Below are 15226 nucleotides of genomic sequence, written 5' to 3'. Positions count from 1 at the left end.
TGTTTCCTACAGGAATATTTCTAGATGAAGGAGACAATGTAGTTACATTTCACCCACCCCTTACCCACCCAGCTCATTGCCTGGTAAGACCTATAATACCAATTCAGAAGGAAACTTACATGTTTAACACTCAGTATTTGGCACAGCTCACAGAAGAGGAATCTGTGTTTATCTCATGTACAGATGCCTCCTAAGTTCTGATGATACAATTTATGATCCTTCAACTTCCCAATGACATGAAAGCATTATTCATTCAACAGGAAACATACTACAGGTTTCAAACCCTGATCTTTTCTTGGGCTAACAACATACAACTACAATAGTGTCTTGTGCTTGGTGGCAGCAGTGACCACAGCTCCTAATCTGCTACATAGTCATGGAGGTAAGTAACACACACGCTACACTATCCTGTATTGCTAAGTTATGCTGGGTAGCAGGTATATTAAATGCGTCTTGTACATATGATATCTTCAATTTATGATTATCAGGATGATAATAGGCTTATCCCACACGTCAGTATTAAGTGTGGTCTGAAGTTGCTCCCAATACCTGACTTAAGCATGGCGAACACAGAGAACCCACAACCCACCTGCTAAAGTTGTTGCCAGCGCTAGAACCACCAAAGGGAAGACAAGGTTGGTGATTCAGAGAGGTGAAATATCCTTTTGCTTCTGGGTTGAAATTCTTGAGACTTTGTGGGAGATGGGTGGACAAGAGACTATTTCCTATAAGAAATTAAGCATGTCTTCACTAGAGGAACGTATGATACATGCAGACATATATACAAACTGACAATGTTTCTACATACTAGGAGTTATCAATGTAAACTAAAATATATCTCATAAAACATAGCATAAAATATTATTTATGGAAAAATCTAGCAAAAGGCATGCAGTCTTTGTCTGCGGAAGGCAATGCCATGTTTGTTGTTGAGAGAAACATAGGCTCAAACAAACGGAGAAGTTGCTTTCATGCATTAAAAGAAACTCTATTGTTAAAATGTTAATTCTACCAAAATTAATTCCCTGCAAAGAATTCTCAGCAGGTTTTGATTGTTTTGGAAGATATATTGGCAAACTATTTATGATGTAGTTATGAACGTGGAAAGAAACTAAAATATAGGAAACAACTTTGAGAAAGAATTGGCTCAGAGGACAAGCATTGCTCAGCCTAAGCACATTAAAGCTGGGGCTATTACAGCATGGTTTGGGTGTGAAGACAATTAGAAGGCATAGAAATGAATGCACATCTGTGTGGCCCTAGATTTTGTTAAAGACCCCCCCAAAAGATAATCATTTTCATAAGTGGTACTGCAACAGAGAATACCATTTGATATCTGAATGTAAATGATTATTTCCATCTAAATCTCAACCCATTGGTATGATGTAACAAAATGGATCAGAAAGTAGAAAAATCTCAAAGGATAGAGTGGAAATAAAAACATCAGTGAGTTGAAAATATAATCTGGAGAGAGAGAGAGAGAGAGAGAAAGAGAGAGAGAGGTTCCTAATTTTTATGCTGAATGTTTAAAATAAATCATTATTATCATTATTTATTATTCTATTATAATCTATTATAAATTATTCCAAATAGTTTTTAAAAGAGCCAAGCAGGTAGCATGTATGTATTACACATGTACATGCACACAGGGTGGGGAGAAGGGGGGAGAGATAGAGAATGAACCACATTACTGCAAACTTCATGCACTACTCTGTAAATTTACTTTTATCTCATTTAGCTATAGATATTTCAATGCTGTATTACAAACAATACCCAACCACTAGTTAAGGTCAACATCTGCTCCCACAAGCCTGTCCTGCGTTTGCTTAAAGTTGGGATCCAGACTGAAAGACTTTTCTCATGCAGACATTGGTGGTGCAGCAGGAGGAGGACCCAGGCTTGGTATTTGGCTGAACTCACCTCTGGTTGACCTCTGAGGCAGGAGGGGAAGCACCTTTTGCTTCCACTGAGAGAATCTGGAAAGTCACATGACCGAAGGTGTAAGACTGCCAGGACTAGGAAGCGGTGAAGAGGGCACAAGAAGACATCAGACTCCCCGGAACTGGGGTTAGCGATGGTTGGGAGCTGCCATGTATGGCTGGGAATTAAGCCTGGGTTCATGATCATCTGTAACTATAATTCCGGGGGTCTGCTGCTCTGTTCTGGCATCTTGGGCACTGTGTGCATGTGGTACACTTACATCCATGCAGGCAAAACTCTTATACACATAGAATAAAAACCATCAAGAAAGATTGAGAAAGTAAATGAGTGTTTCAGGCCATTTTCCATTGCCCACTTCAGCGCTGTTAGGCTTGGTCATTCTTGTAAGAAACAAATCAGTTTTAATCCCCAAAGAAGGACTTGCTGTTATGTATCCTGCTGTTTTCTGCCCCTTCCTTTATTCCAAACTAAGTTATCCATGCTATCCGCAGGTGCCTAAACAGTGTAATTCTCTCCAGAAACCGCTGAGACCAAACAAACACTGTTCTTCTCATCTCTCCTTTCCCTTAAAGTTTCAGAATGGCACCCAAATCTTCCTTTGACTGTTCTTGTTTGGTAAACTCTAAATTTTATTTTGGGAGAGAGGGCAAATTATACCTTGTTAAGTAAAGACTGAGCAGAAGTGTTTACTAGTTATCAGCTGATAAACTTCATTTTATCCCTGTGGTACTCTACAATACCCATGAAACTATTTACATTCTGAAATGACCCCATTTTGTTACTTTGAGACTGCTTGCTAACTTTCTCTAAGCCGCTCATTCAGTTCAGAGCTCCAACAATGAGTCATAAAAATTTAAGAGAAAATAAGAAACCTTCCCTTTAAAGGCATCCCTCTGCTGGGCCTGGTCCCACATCCTCACAGGTGTCCTCTTCCTTCTCCTCATACTTTCTCAGAGTTGATTTCTACTGACCTCCATAGGCACCTGCACATATGTATGTATATGACTCTGAAAATGCGAGATGTTCCTCAAGGGAATCAAATGATCTCTCACAGCCCAGCTCTCGCCTTCTGGACTTCTGTCCTCTGCTGGATCGGAAGTAACGAGCAGTGAGTGAGTCATAGATACGCATCTGTTAAGGAACGGGAGGGGAAGCTGGGAGAGCAACCCTCAAAACCTCAGGACGGAGAAAAGTCCAAACCCTAGTTGTGGGTTGCATGAGAAAGGGGAAGAGAAACAAAAACATAATAATTTAATGAAAAAGCTCGAAGTGCATAGGTGAGCATGGGGTGGGGGTGGGAACATCAGTTTACTCAGCTGAGAGTGCACTGAAAATCCACACGATACTGAACAACCCTTAGCTGCTCCAGCCCACTGGGAAAACTGCTCACCACTCACTTCTTCACATTCTTATCTGCCTTTAAAATAGTTATCCCTTCTCACAGAGGAGGGACCCTTCATGCACACACATTACTTAGGCTTTCATACACAGACCCGTCCAGTAACTTCCTAAATCCCTGTTGTTTGAAAGTCAACATGTAAAATCTCCCACGTGAAAGAATTTTATTCTAAGCTAGGAAAAGTGAAAGTGGTTATATCCCCAAGTTCATATCCAACCCAGTATTTCTCTTTAAGTTTAACTGGGAATATCAGCTACTGTTATGAAAAATGTATTTTAGAATAGTAAAGAAGGATTGGAGAGACAGCTCAGCTGTAGCTCTTCCAGAGGACCTGGATTTAAGTCCCAGAACTAGAGGATCTGATACTACATACATGTTCTAGGTACACACATGTCACACTGACATACATGCAGGCAAAACACTATACACATTAAATTAAAAAAGCAACACAACAACATAGTGAGCACAGTATTCCATTTGGTGGAATGTGTTAGAATTTTGTTTCTGTATTAAAATGTACTTATCTCTTTATTAACTTATAATTAAGCACTAAGGGCTGGAGCTATGGCTCAGTAGTTAAGAGTTCTTGCTGCTCTTCCAGATGACCGGAATTGGGTTGCCAGAATTGACATCTTGCTCCAACAATGCTAAAGCCAGAGGATCTGATGATTTCTTCTGACCTCCATAGGCACCTGCACATATGTGTGTATATACAGACACAGATAAGTAAAGTAAAAGAAAACAAAATCTAAGCACAAACGTATAAGGAACTTTCTAGTAAACTTTGAATCCCAGGGATCAACAAGTGGGTAAACAAATGCCTCACACACAGGGATTAAGTTCATAGCTACTGTCCTGTGCCTTAAGCTCTACATGTGGAATATAAAATGACGCATATTTTCTTTTAGTCCCACAGATATTTCTGTGAATACTAATTACCATGCTTTTACAATCTCAGTATTTATTAAAACATTCAACACATAAAGGGTTCTTTTCACAGCATGACATTGAATTGCTCAGTTGATATATTTAAAAACACAGAAAGCAATGGTTTGAGTTTCATTTCTGAGTCATTCATTTTCCTGCTACAAAACCCAATGAGAACAAATTTGCATATTCAGGTCAGGTGCTGATCTTATCTTGCCCTACAGCATCAACTTTTGGTTGCCATGGATTTAGTCCTCTGCTTTAGTTAGCAGAGATAGAAGAATGGATATTCTCACTGAGGGGGGAAGTTGGATTCTATCGGTTATTAAGGAGTTTAGCTCAGATGCTATGTTTGTACCAGGTGACAATATGTGTTGTCACTTGCAGAAGTGTGACTCTTACAGAGAGCAGTCTGAATTTCTGTCCCTAATAACCTCATTATCCCTCTAGGGTAGGCCAATGCTAAATGAAGCTGTTCCCTATCTATGAAACTCTTTTCATCAATACTTCAGCGGCCCCAGACTCAGCCATTACCTTCTACAGTCTTATTTGATTGGCTAGTTTTAGAAGAATTGGCTCACAGAGGATGAAGGAAAGGATAAAGAGGTCACTGTTGCAGAATCATGTTCTAGAAATGTGTACATATGTGTGAGTGTGTGTCAGAGGGCTTAGGGAGTGGTTCTGATGCTCTGATCAAGAATGAATGCTGAAGGTCCTATTCCCCAATTGGTTCTTGATTGATCAATAAAGATGCTAGCCGCCAAGGTTGGGAAGAAGAGGCAGAACTTCCAGGTTCCTGAAGGCAGGCTAGCAGATATAGAAGGAGGAAAGAAGATTCACCATGCTTCAGAGGGAGAGGGAGACACCAACCATATGAAGTCTCAGGTTCAGTGGTTGTTGGCCATTTCCCCAACTGGCTCTGGGGTAGCAGGTGAGAGGTTAGAAATGTAACTGAGCTGAGGGCAGATTTAAGGTGCTGAGTTGGGAGTGAAGGTAAGGATTAGCAGAAGAAAGCTTCGGAGTGTCCGGCCATTGAGCTAAAAACATATTAAAAATAAGCTAATGTGTGTGGTGTGTGTGTGTGTGTGTGTGTGTGTGTGTGTGTGTGTGTGTGTGTGTGTGTGTGTGTGCACTCCATCTGTGGATCTGGGTGAACCTGGGCAGGCCTGGTAGCACAGTCTGCCCAGAACCTAAAGTGAGGTAGTAGAAACTGCATGCTAGGGAGGAGGGGATGACAGGCTCTGTGAAAACAAATGTTTTACCAGGTTGAGGAAAAGTTTAAAAATTCTTATAAAAGTCTTTAAGATGGGGGAGATGAAAAGATTTGAATTTCTTATCATAAATAGAAGATTTATATTTGATATAAGTATTTGACCAAAACAAAACAAACGAACAAAAACAAAACAAAAGAAAACCCCTCACATTTAATGTTTCCTACATAGAAGCAGAAATGTGTTCCCCAATGACAGTTCACTCCACACAGTAGAAGTAAGAGAAAACCCTTCAAGGGTCATACACATTTGACTCTGGCTTTTTCCCAAAGACGAGCTGGCACTGAACAGAAGATTTTACTAACCCACACACACCTTAAGCTTATATATTCCTCGTACACTGCTGTCCTTAAATCAGATGTTTTAGGCATCAGCTCCAGGTTACATTTTAATCAGTTTAAAGAGACAAGGACTTGAAAGTCTGGCCACTTGGGATGATGGGAGATATACACAACAGAGAAATTGCCAGAATTATTTCTTAGTGCACCACTGCTGTTCTTTCCAAAAAGTTGTCACCCAAAATTATTTTTCTTGCTTACCCGGAAGAATTATGCCTTTTAGAGAGAAGATAATGAGCAGGGTAGGACTTTATGTCATGAAGGATTTACATCTGTAGCCATTCTGCACTCAAGAGAGCCACTCTTGAGTTGACCATTACAAGCATGTTCTCAGAAAAAAGATGTGGGTCTAATTGTTAGTTCCAAGTCAGAGTTGCTTCATGGGAATGGAGTCTAATGGCTGGTCAGCCAATCCTAGTAAAAATTTATACTCCAGCATCCTAATTTTAACCTAACAGGTTAGCTGCTTATCTATAGAGTATTTTGGAGGCAATGCCCCATTAATGAGTCTTTTGACTTAATGTCACCTAAGCAAGTCTATTAGTAGATCTTTTACAAAGTTGATTCTATTGCCTCAAATTTCTACTATATAAATACACAGTTGGAATTTAGCCCAAGATATTGCCCATACCATGTTTTGAAAACATTTTCCTGATATTTGATAAAATTTGAAAAGCTGTAATACTAAAAAGGCTGAATTTAGCTGGGATTTTTGTGGGGGTGGGGAGAGGCAGGTGTATAGTGCATGCTAGCAACAGTTCATAGGCCCTGGACTGGAGTGGAAAAAATGATATGTGTACAAAATATTGTGTAACTATGAGTGCCTGATACTCTACCTAACTCTGAGTTAAAGCCTGCCCACTGCAAGAAAGCAGCTCACCTTTGTCCGGGATGACCTCATCAGCCCGCTCTTTGCAGTATAGGCACTCCTGTGTTCTGTTTGTGTCTTATTACATAGCAAATTCTCAATCTCAGACAGTTCTAGTTGCTCACAGATGCAAGACATATATGCTTTAGTTTACCATGTTTATCTCTTCTGGATCTTTGTGGATGCTCTGTGTAACTGCTTAATCATAGTTTTAATTTATATTCCCCTGTCATTTTAGACTCTGTGTTCAACAATCTAGCTTTCACCTACTTTAAAGTTCTTTCAAATGCTGTATTTCAAATTGGAACTTATCAATGAATAGCCTACAATTGAGACAGACTGCCTGCTAATTGGGAGGTAGCATTTTCTGCATCTGGCATGAATAAGCTTGCTAGCCCAGAGGACAGCTACTTGTATTTTACTTTCAGAATGAGCCAATAATAGGGAAGGCTCGGGAGAGGGCTTTTAGTTTGGGGCATCCTTCACTCTAAATTCTCCGTCTATGAAATTCTTCTGAGGTATGGAATCCATAGACCCGCTTCATACTCAGTGCCCTTTTATGGCCAGTTGCATTTCATGATAGTGCCAAATAATCAAATATTTTTGGAAATATAAAACCAGTTTGGTTCACTTCATTTCAGTGTATGGATGGGGTCTGACTTTACAAAGACTGTTTTGTGTTTGTTCTATAAAATACAGACCTCTTCCATGAAGTTAGTATCCTGCATTCTCAAGATGACTGGCAGGTAATGGCTGACAGTGCAGGTTTGAAAGGAGACAGTTTTGGGGAAATTTTGGGAAGGTAGGCTTGTTATGCCACATCTTCAAGTCCCCCCTGAAAGGAGGAGTCGTGTGTCTGTGCCTTTTTTCTCTTTGCTTTGCTGGGAAGAGGAGCTTCCTTGAGGGACAGTGGCAGCTTCTCCATCTGTCGCATGTAGAACAGGAAGCAGAGCTATGATTTTTATCAATTTTCAGAGGAGAAGTTAATCTATTCTCATTCAGTAGAAATCCCCAAGCACCAAAAGGCTTTACCCTAGTTCAAGACTGGTCTCCAGTTTGAGTCCCCAGACTCTGCTTGAGCTCCTAGGGAATTGAAACTTCCTGACTCCCTTTTGTTTTTGCCACTCTTATTCAATATGTATCTTGTTGTATTAGCTATAGAAACAAGACAAGGGAGTAATCTAAGAGGGTTAAGATCAGGAAAAAGAGGATGTGAAAATATCACTGTAGATGATAATTCTGTAGATACTACCAGTTTCAATTAAACATTCTCAATAAAGTTGTAGGATATGAAGTCAAAATATAAAAATCAATAGCTTTGATGGACACCAACAATAAATTTGCAAAGAAAAATAGGATAAAACTTAAAAAATCACCTCTCCTCCCGAAAGAAAACCAAACAACAACAAAACACTCTAGGAATAAGTCTAACTAATAGAGTGAAAGACCTCCACAGTGAAACTTTGAAGACAATGCAAGCAGAAATCAAAGAAGATATTAAGCAATGGAATCAACTTCCATGCTCCTATATCGGAAGAATTCATACCGTGAGTGTAATATACAGATTCAGTGCAATTGTAATCAAAGTTCTAATGACTATTTTTCATAGAACTGAAAAAGAGAATCCAAAAATGTCTATGAGAACAAACATCATTCTCTATTCCCACCCAGGAAACAATGGAAACAGTCTAGATGTTCACCACTCAGTAGATTAATGGATTAGGAAAACATGGTTCATATACACAATGGAATTTTCCTCAGCTATAAGAAAAAAAATGAAATTTGCAAGGAAACGGGTGTATCTGGAATTCACTATTTTAAGCAAGGTGATCCAAACTTAGAAAGACAAGCAATATATGTTTCTCTCATATTTGTACCTTAGCTCAAAATGTATACCTGTCTGTATATAAAGATGTGAGTGTGAGCAAAGACTAAAAATCTGGCAAGGAGATCAAGGTTGAGGGAAAAAGAGGTGCTGAGGAAGGGGGCCAAAAGGACACGTGTCACACAAAAGCAGTAAGGAACTGTGTGGTGAGCATAAAAGATGGGGAAGTTCTTGATGTCCAACCAAGCTGAAATTTCAATTGAACTTGACCACTAGCCTCAAAGCTGCCCACAGTGGAAAGTGCTGTGACAGGAGGAAATGGTTCTGAGGCCTCTGGTGACCAAGAAAGTGGCAGTTGTGGGAGGATTAGTAGGTGGCAAAATCCTCAGGGCACCATGAACGGACAGTGCACCACAAAAGAGTTGCATCATTGTGAACTTATTTATTTCTTAACTCTTTGAAACAGGATCTGTCTTCAGAGATTTGAAGCTCTTGTCATACACATCTTTCACTTGCTTGGTTAGAATCACACTAAGATTTCTTAAATTATTTGTGACTATTGTGAAGGGTGTCATTTTCCTAATTTCTCTCTCGGTCCATTTATCCTTTGAGTAGAAGAAGGCTACTGATTTGAGTTAATTTCATTTCCAGCCACTTTGCTGAAGTTGTTTATCAGCTTTAGGAATTCTCTGGTGGAATTTTTGGAGTTAGGGAAGCAAGAATTTCCCAGAACCCAATGGGGATGGCATTAGCTAAAATGCCCAACAAAGAGGAGAGAGAAACTGTAGAGATCATATCTGATGGATAGGTATGAACTCCAGGTGAGGGATGGGGCCACTCACCCATCTCAAAATTTTAACCCAGAAATGTTCCTGTCTATAGGAAATGCGGGGACAAAGAGTAGAGCAGAAACTGAAGGAAAGGTCATCCAGAGATTGCCTCACATAGGGATCCATCCCATCTGTGGACACCAAAGCCAGAAACTATTGCTGATGCCAGGAAGCATATGCTGACAGGAACCTGGTATAGCTATCCCCTGAGAGGCTGGGCCAGAGCCTGACCAATACAGATGTGGATGCTTGACTGAGTATGGGGACCCCAAAGTAAGAGTTAGGGGAAGGACTGAAGGAGCTAAAGGGGATTGTAACCCTATATGAAGAACAATATTAACTAACTGGATCCGCCAGAGCTCTCAGGGACTAAACCATCAACCAAAGAGTGTACATGAGGGATCCATGGCTCCAGCTGCGTATGTAGAAGATTGCCTTATCTGGCATTAATCGGAGGGGAGGCCCTTGGACCTGTGGAGGATCAATGCCAGCATAGGGAGATGCTAGGGCAGTGAGGTGGGAGTGGGTGGGTGGGTGAGCATCCTCATAGAGGCAGGGAGAAGGGGATATGGGATGAGGGGTTTGTGGAGGGGGAAATGAGAAGGGGGATAACATTTGAAATACAAATAAATAAAATAACCAATAAAAAATTCACAAAAGGAAGAAAGTAAAAAAGAAACAGGATTTAACACTATTGATCTGGAACTCAGCAAGTAGCCCAGGCTGGCCAGGAATTCTCTTGCTTCAGCTTCCCAAGCACTGGGATTACAGTTATGAGTGATCAGGCCTGGCATGCATTTCTACGGCAAAATATTCCTGAAGGAATTTTAATGAAGTGGATTGCATAAGTAAGTAATTCAAGAAGTGTGTGTGTGTGTGTGTGTGTGTGTGTGTGTGTGTGTGTGTAGGTCAGAAGTTGAAACTGGGTATCTTTCTCAATCATTCATTTGTTTTCTAAGGCTCTGCCACTGTAGCTTGGGCTCACACATTTGTCTGGATTGCCTTACTAACAAGCCCTAGGGATTCTCTGTTTCACCACACTAATTCTAAAATTAATCAAAAGATGTCTTGGGTAAAGAAAATTATGAGCAACTCTTTCTGATAAACATAGGTCTATAAACCCTCTGTAGAATAGTAGTAAAGCAAATTCAATAACATATTAAAATGATTGTTCATCATAATGTAAAGTAAAACTTGTGCCTGAGGTGTAAATTAGGCTTGACAAATGGAATTTAATCAGTATGACACATCCCATCAACAGAATAAAAGATAAACTAGCAAAACAGAAAACAATTATCTCAATTGATCTGGACAAATTATCCCTCCCCTGAATCTTCATTTAAAATTTTAAAAAAGATATATTTATTTCATTTTACATGTATGGGAGTTTTGCCAGTAGGCATTTATGTGTACCACATCCATGCTTGGTGCCATTGGAAGTTGGAAAGAGTGTCAGATCCTTGGAATTGGAGTTTTGGAAGGCTGTGGACTACCACATTGATGTTGGGAACCAAACCCAGATCCTTTACAAGAACAAACAGCACCCTTAACTGCTGGACCACCTATCCTTTGTTTATAACAAGTTTGAACCACTTGAGATTAGCAGCACTTTCCACCAGCACAACTAATATCATAATTACTGCAAGAAAGCCAAGTTCTCCATGCAACTGCCAAAAGAAGGCAAGGTGTCAACCAAAGGCTAGCCATCCTGTGGTGATTAGAGAGGTGAGTAACCCTTTATGATAGTGGTTTTCAACCTGTGGGGTGTAATCCCTTTTGTGGGTATAGGATATCAGACACCCTGCATTTCAGACATTTAGATTGTAACAGTAACAAAATTACAGTTATGAAGTAGCAACAAAATAACAACATGAGGAACTGTATTAAAGGATTGCAATATTAGGAAGGTTAGAACCTATGCTTTAGGAGATGGAGGGTAATGGCAGGAAGGAAGGTTACTCGGGGTAGGGGGCTCTTGAAAATGAATGCTATGATCCTGATCCTTTCCCTGTCTCTGCTTCCTGGCCACCATGATATTAGATATATCATTAAATCTGTTTCTATCCTACAGCTGTGTATATGTTGTGGGAGATGCATGTGTGAAGGCTGTCCACAGTACTGTGAAATGCTAAAAATACTCAGGCATTAGCTTCCTCCTCAGCTCCTCATCTACAGCACGTGGAGTATGCCACCTGATAGAGGTAATAGATTTGTTACATTTTTGTCTCTGTGGGTCTTGGCACAAGAACGTTGGCAGCCACTGAAATATCCTAAACAATGGGAGAAAAACATCTTTTGCTGTTTATAACATGTGCCTGTCAACCGGTCCTGAGCTTGGGTATGATCTTAGTGGGCTCGTGAATAGCATTAGAAGGGAGTTGCTGTCCCATGGAACTGACAGTGCAATCAGAAGACTTGAACTTTCAGCCTCATCCCCTAAACTCTAGAAAGGGAAAAGGAGCTGGAGATTGAGTCGGTCACCAATGGCCAATGATTTAATCAACTATGCATATGCAATAGATCTTATTTAAGAAAAGCCTTCAAGGGCAACTAGGATGTGGTCAGAGTGCTTGCCTGACAAATGTGAGGTTCTGAATTCAGTCTCTAACACCAAACAAGTCACACAACGCCCTGAACACTAGATTCAGAGAGTTTCAGTTGTATTCTTGTGATAGACTAGTAAAATACGGGTTACTGTAGCAAATTCATGAATGCAAGGAGACAGCCTTAGGAACCTGTGATTTAGTTTGTTGGTCAGAAGTGCTGGAAGCCATACTTGTCTGGGTCATTAGTGTCAGAACCTTTACCTGATATTCCAGAGCTGAAGTTACTAATGTGAAAAGTCTTACATGTCTGGTTGTCAGAAGAGCTGCCAGTGGTCAGGGTTCATAAAACCTGAGGTAAGTATTGCGATCTAAGTGACAGACACCATAAAGTCACACCATGCAACAGTGGGAGTTTCTTGGGGAAGGAGAATACAGAGGCTGCCTCTGGGTGAGGGTTGGAGAGAAAAAAGAGCCAGGAGAGGAGGGGACTAGTGCATGCTCAGGGGAGGATATGCAAGTCCTGGCAACAATGGAGTTGTGTAGCATCTTGGCGGCTAGTGATGACTTCTGATGTCACTGGGATCCTGAGGGCAGGCAGTGGAGATGACTGGCTGCCAACAGTAATGATCGCTCATTCAACTAACTCTCTGTGGGCCAATCCTTTTTCATAAATGTCTCCAGTGCAGCCACGTGGGCTTAGGGGTGTCTTATTAATTCATTTGTTTATTCGTTTATTTACTTTTCCGTTATTGCCATCCCTGAGCAAGCATAGATTCCCTTCATCCTGGTACCACTCTTCTTATTTTAGCAACCTAATTCCCCAGATGTTGATTAGATGGTTGATAGTATATTTAGAACAAGGCAAAATAATGGATTTCTAGGTAGGGAGAAAATGAATTTATTTTATTTTGACTTTTGGTATTTGGATCCTTTCTTCTTCAAAGGTAGAGACTGGGTACACTTGGACTGACACTTGGTCAGGGCTGTGGCCCTACGTTAGAGTTCCTTCTCTGTCCTTGTAGAACCCCGTTTGAACAAGAATCTCAGTAAATCAGCACAGTAAAAATCTCTGCCTGAGATATTGTTCATCTTTAGAAATAACTCTTGAAAATCAGATTAACCAGATATCCCCTTCTTTTGATTTTTCTGTTCACAGATCCTTACCCACTCCTTGGTCATAAATCTCCACTGTTCGTGTGTACTCTCTTATAAGATTTTATATCTATCACAATGGCTTCTCTTTTTAAAGACTGCTTTATCGTCTCCTGTGATGTTTGCAAAAACGTGTCCCAGTTTTCAGTTTCTTTCAGCACAGCTTGACTAGGTGAAGGGACTTGGACACTTCCTTACTCCCACTCCTGCTTCCAATTCTTGTGGCACATCCCCATTTTATTTCTAAACCCTAAGGATGAGTTGACTCGTGCTGGATTGCTTTATTTTTCTACAAGTTGGCTTCTGCTGTGTCCAGATTTGAAACAGAGATACAGACAAGGGTAAGTGCTTTCCTAGGGTGAATGAGGTAACAGTCAAATAATCAGCACTGTGAAAACAAAAACCAAACAAACAAAAACACCACCGGCATGTTTTGAGACATATCCTTTCTATGTAGCATTGGTTATTCTGGAACTTAGAATGCATAGCAGGCGAGCCTTGAACGCAAAGATATGCCCCCTGCCTCTGTCTTCTCTCATGTTCTAGGGTTTAAGGAGTGCACCACCACACCTGGCAATAAAAAAAAAAAAAAAAAACCGACGGCGACAACGACGATGACGACGACAACGACAACACGCTTTAAAATTTCCTTTGCTTCCTAAGCTTCTTATCTGATGTCTTCTTATTTTAATGCCAGTGTCCCCACCCCTACCCCACTTCCCCATGCTTTTTTATTATTATTATTATTATTAACTTGAGTATTTCTTATATACATTTCGAGTGTTATTCCCTTTCCCGGTTTCCAGGCAAACATCCCCCTCCCTTTCCTTATGGGTATTCCTCCCATCCTCCCCCCCTTTGCCGCCTCCCCCCCAACAATCTAGTTCACTGGGGGTTCAGTCTTAGGGACCCAGGGCTTCCCTTCCACTGGTGCTCTTACTAGGATATTCATTGCTACCTATGAGTTCAGAGTCCAGGGTCAGTCCATGTATAGTCTTTTAGGTAGTGGCTTAGTCCCTGGAAGCTCTGGTTGCTTGGCATTGTTGTACATATGGGTCTCGAGCCCTTCAAGCTCTTCCAGTTCTTTCTCTGATTCCTTCAACGGGGTCCCATTCTCAAATCAATGGTTTGCTGCTGGCATTCGCCTCTGTTTTGCTGTATTCTGGCTGTGTCTCTCGGGAGAATCTACATCCGCTCCTATCGCCTGCACTTTCTTTTGCTTCATCCATCTTGTCTAATTGGATGGCTGTATATGCATGGGCCACATGTGGGGCAGGCTCTGAATGGGTGTTCCTTCTGTGTCTGTTTTAATCTTTGCCTCTCTATTCCTGCCAAGGGTATTCTTGTTCTTTAAAGAAGGAGTGAAGCATTCACATTTTGATCATCCGCCTTGAGTTTCATTTGTTCTAGGCATCTAGGGTAATTCAAGCATTTGGGCTAATAGCCACTTATCAATGAGTGCATACCATGTGTGTTTTTCTGTGATTGGGTTACCTCCTCAGGATATTTTCCAGTTCCGACCATTTGCCTATGAATTTCATAAAGTCATTGTTTTTGATAGCTGAGTAATATTCCATTGTGTAGATGTACCACATTTTCTGTATCCATTCCTCTGTTGAAGGGCATCTGGGTTCTTTCCAGCTTCTGGCTATTATAAATAAGGCTGCGATGAGCATAGTGGAGCACGTGTCATTTTTATATGCTGGGGCATCTTTTGGGTATATGCCCAAGAGAGGTATAGCTGGATCCTCAGGCAGTTCAATGTCCAATTTTCTGAGGAACCCCCAGACTGATTTCCAGAATGGTTGTACCAGTCTGCAATCCCACCAACAATGGAGGAGTGTTCCTCTTTCTCCGCATCCTCGCCAGCATCTGCTGTCACCTGAGTTTTTGATCTTTGCCATTCTCACTGGTGTGAGGTGAAATCTCAGGGTTGTTTTGATTTGCATTTCCCTTATGACTAAAGATGTTGAACATTTCTTTAGGTGTTTCTCAGCCATTCGGCAATCCTCAGCTGTGAATTCTTTGTTTAGCTCTGAACCCCATTTTTAATAGGGTTATTTGTCTCCCTGCGGTCTAACTTCTTGAGTTCTTTGTATATTTTGGATATAAGGCCTCTATCTGTTGTA

Source organism: Rattus rattus, chromosome 6 (assembly GCF_011064425.1).
Source record: "Rattus rattus isolate New Zealand chromosome 6, Rrattus_CSIRO_v1, whole genome shotgun sequence".
Lineage (NCBI taxonomy): Eukaryota > Metazoa > Chordata > Mammalia > Rodentia > Muridae > Rattus > Rattus rattus.
Note: the sequence above shows the minus strand (reverse complement) of the source record.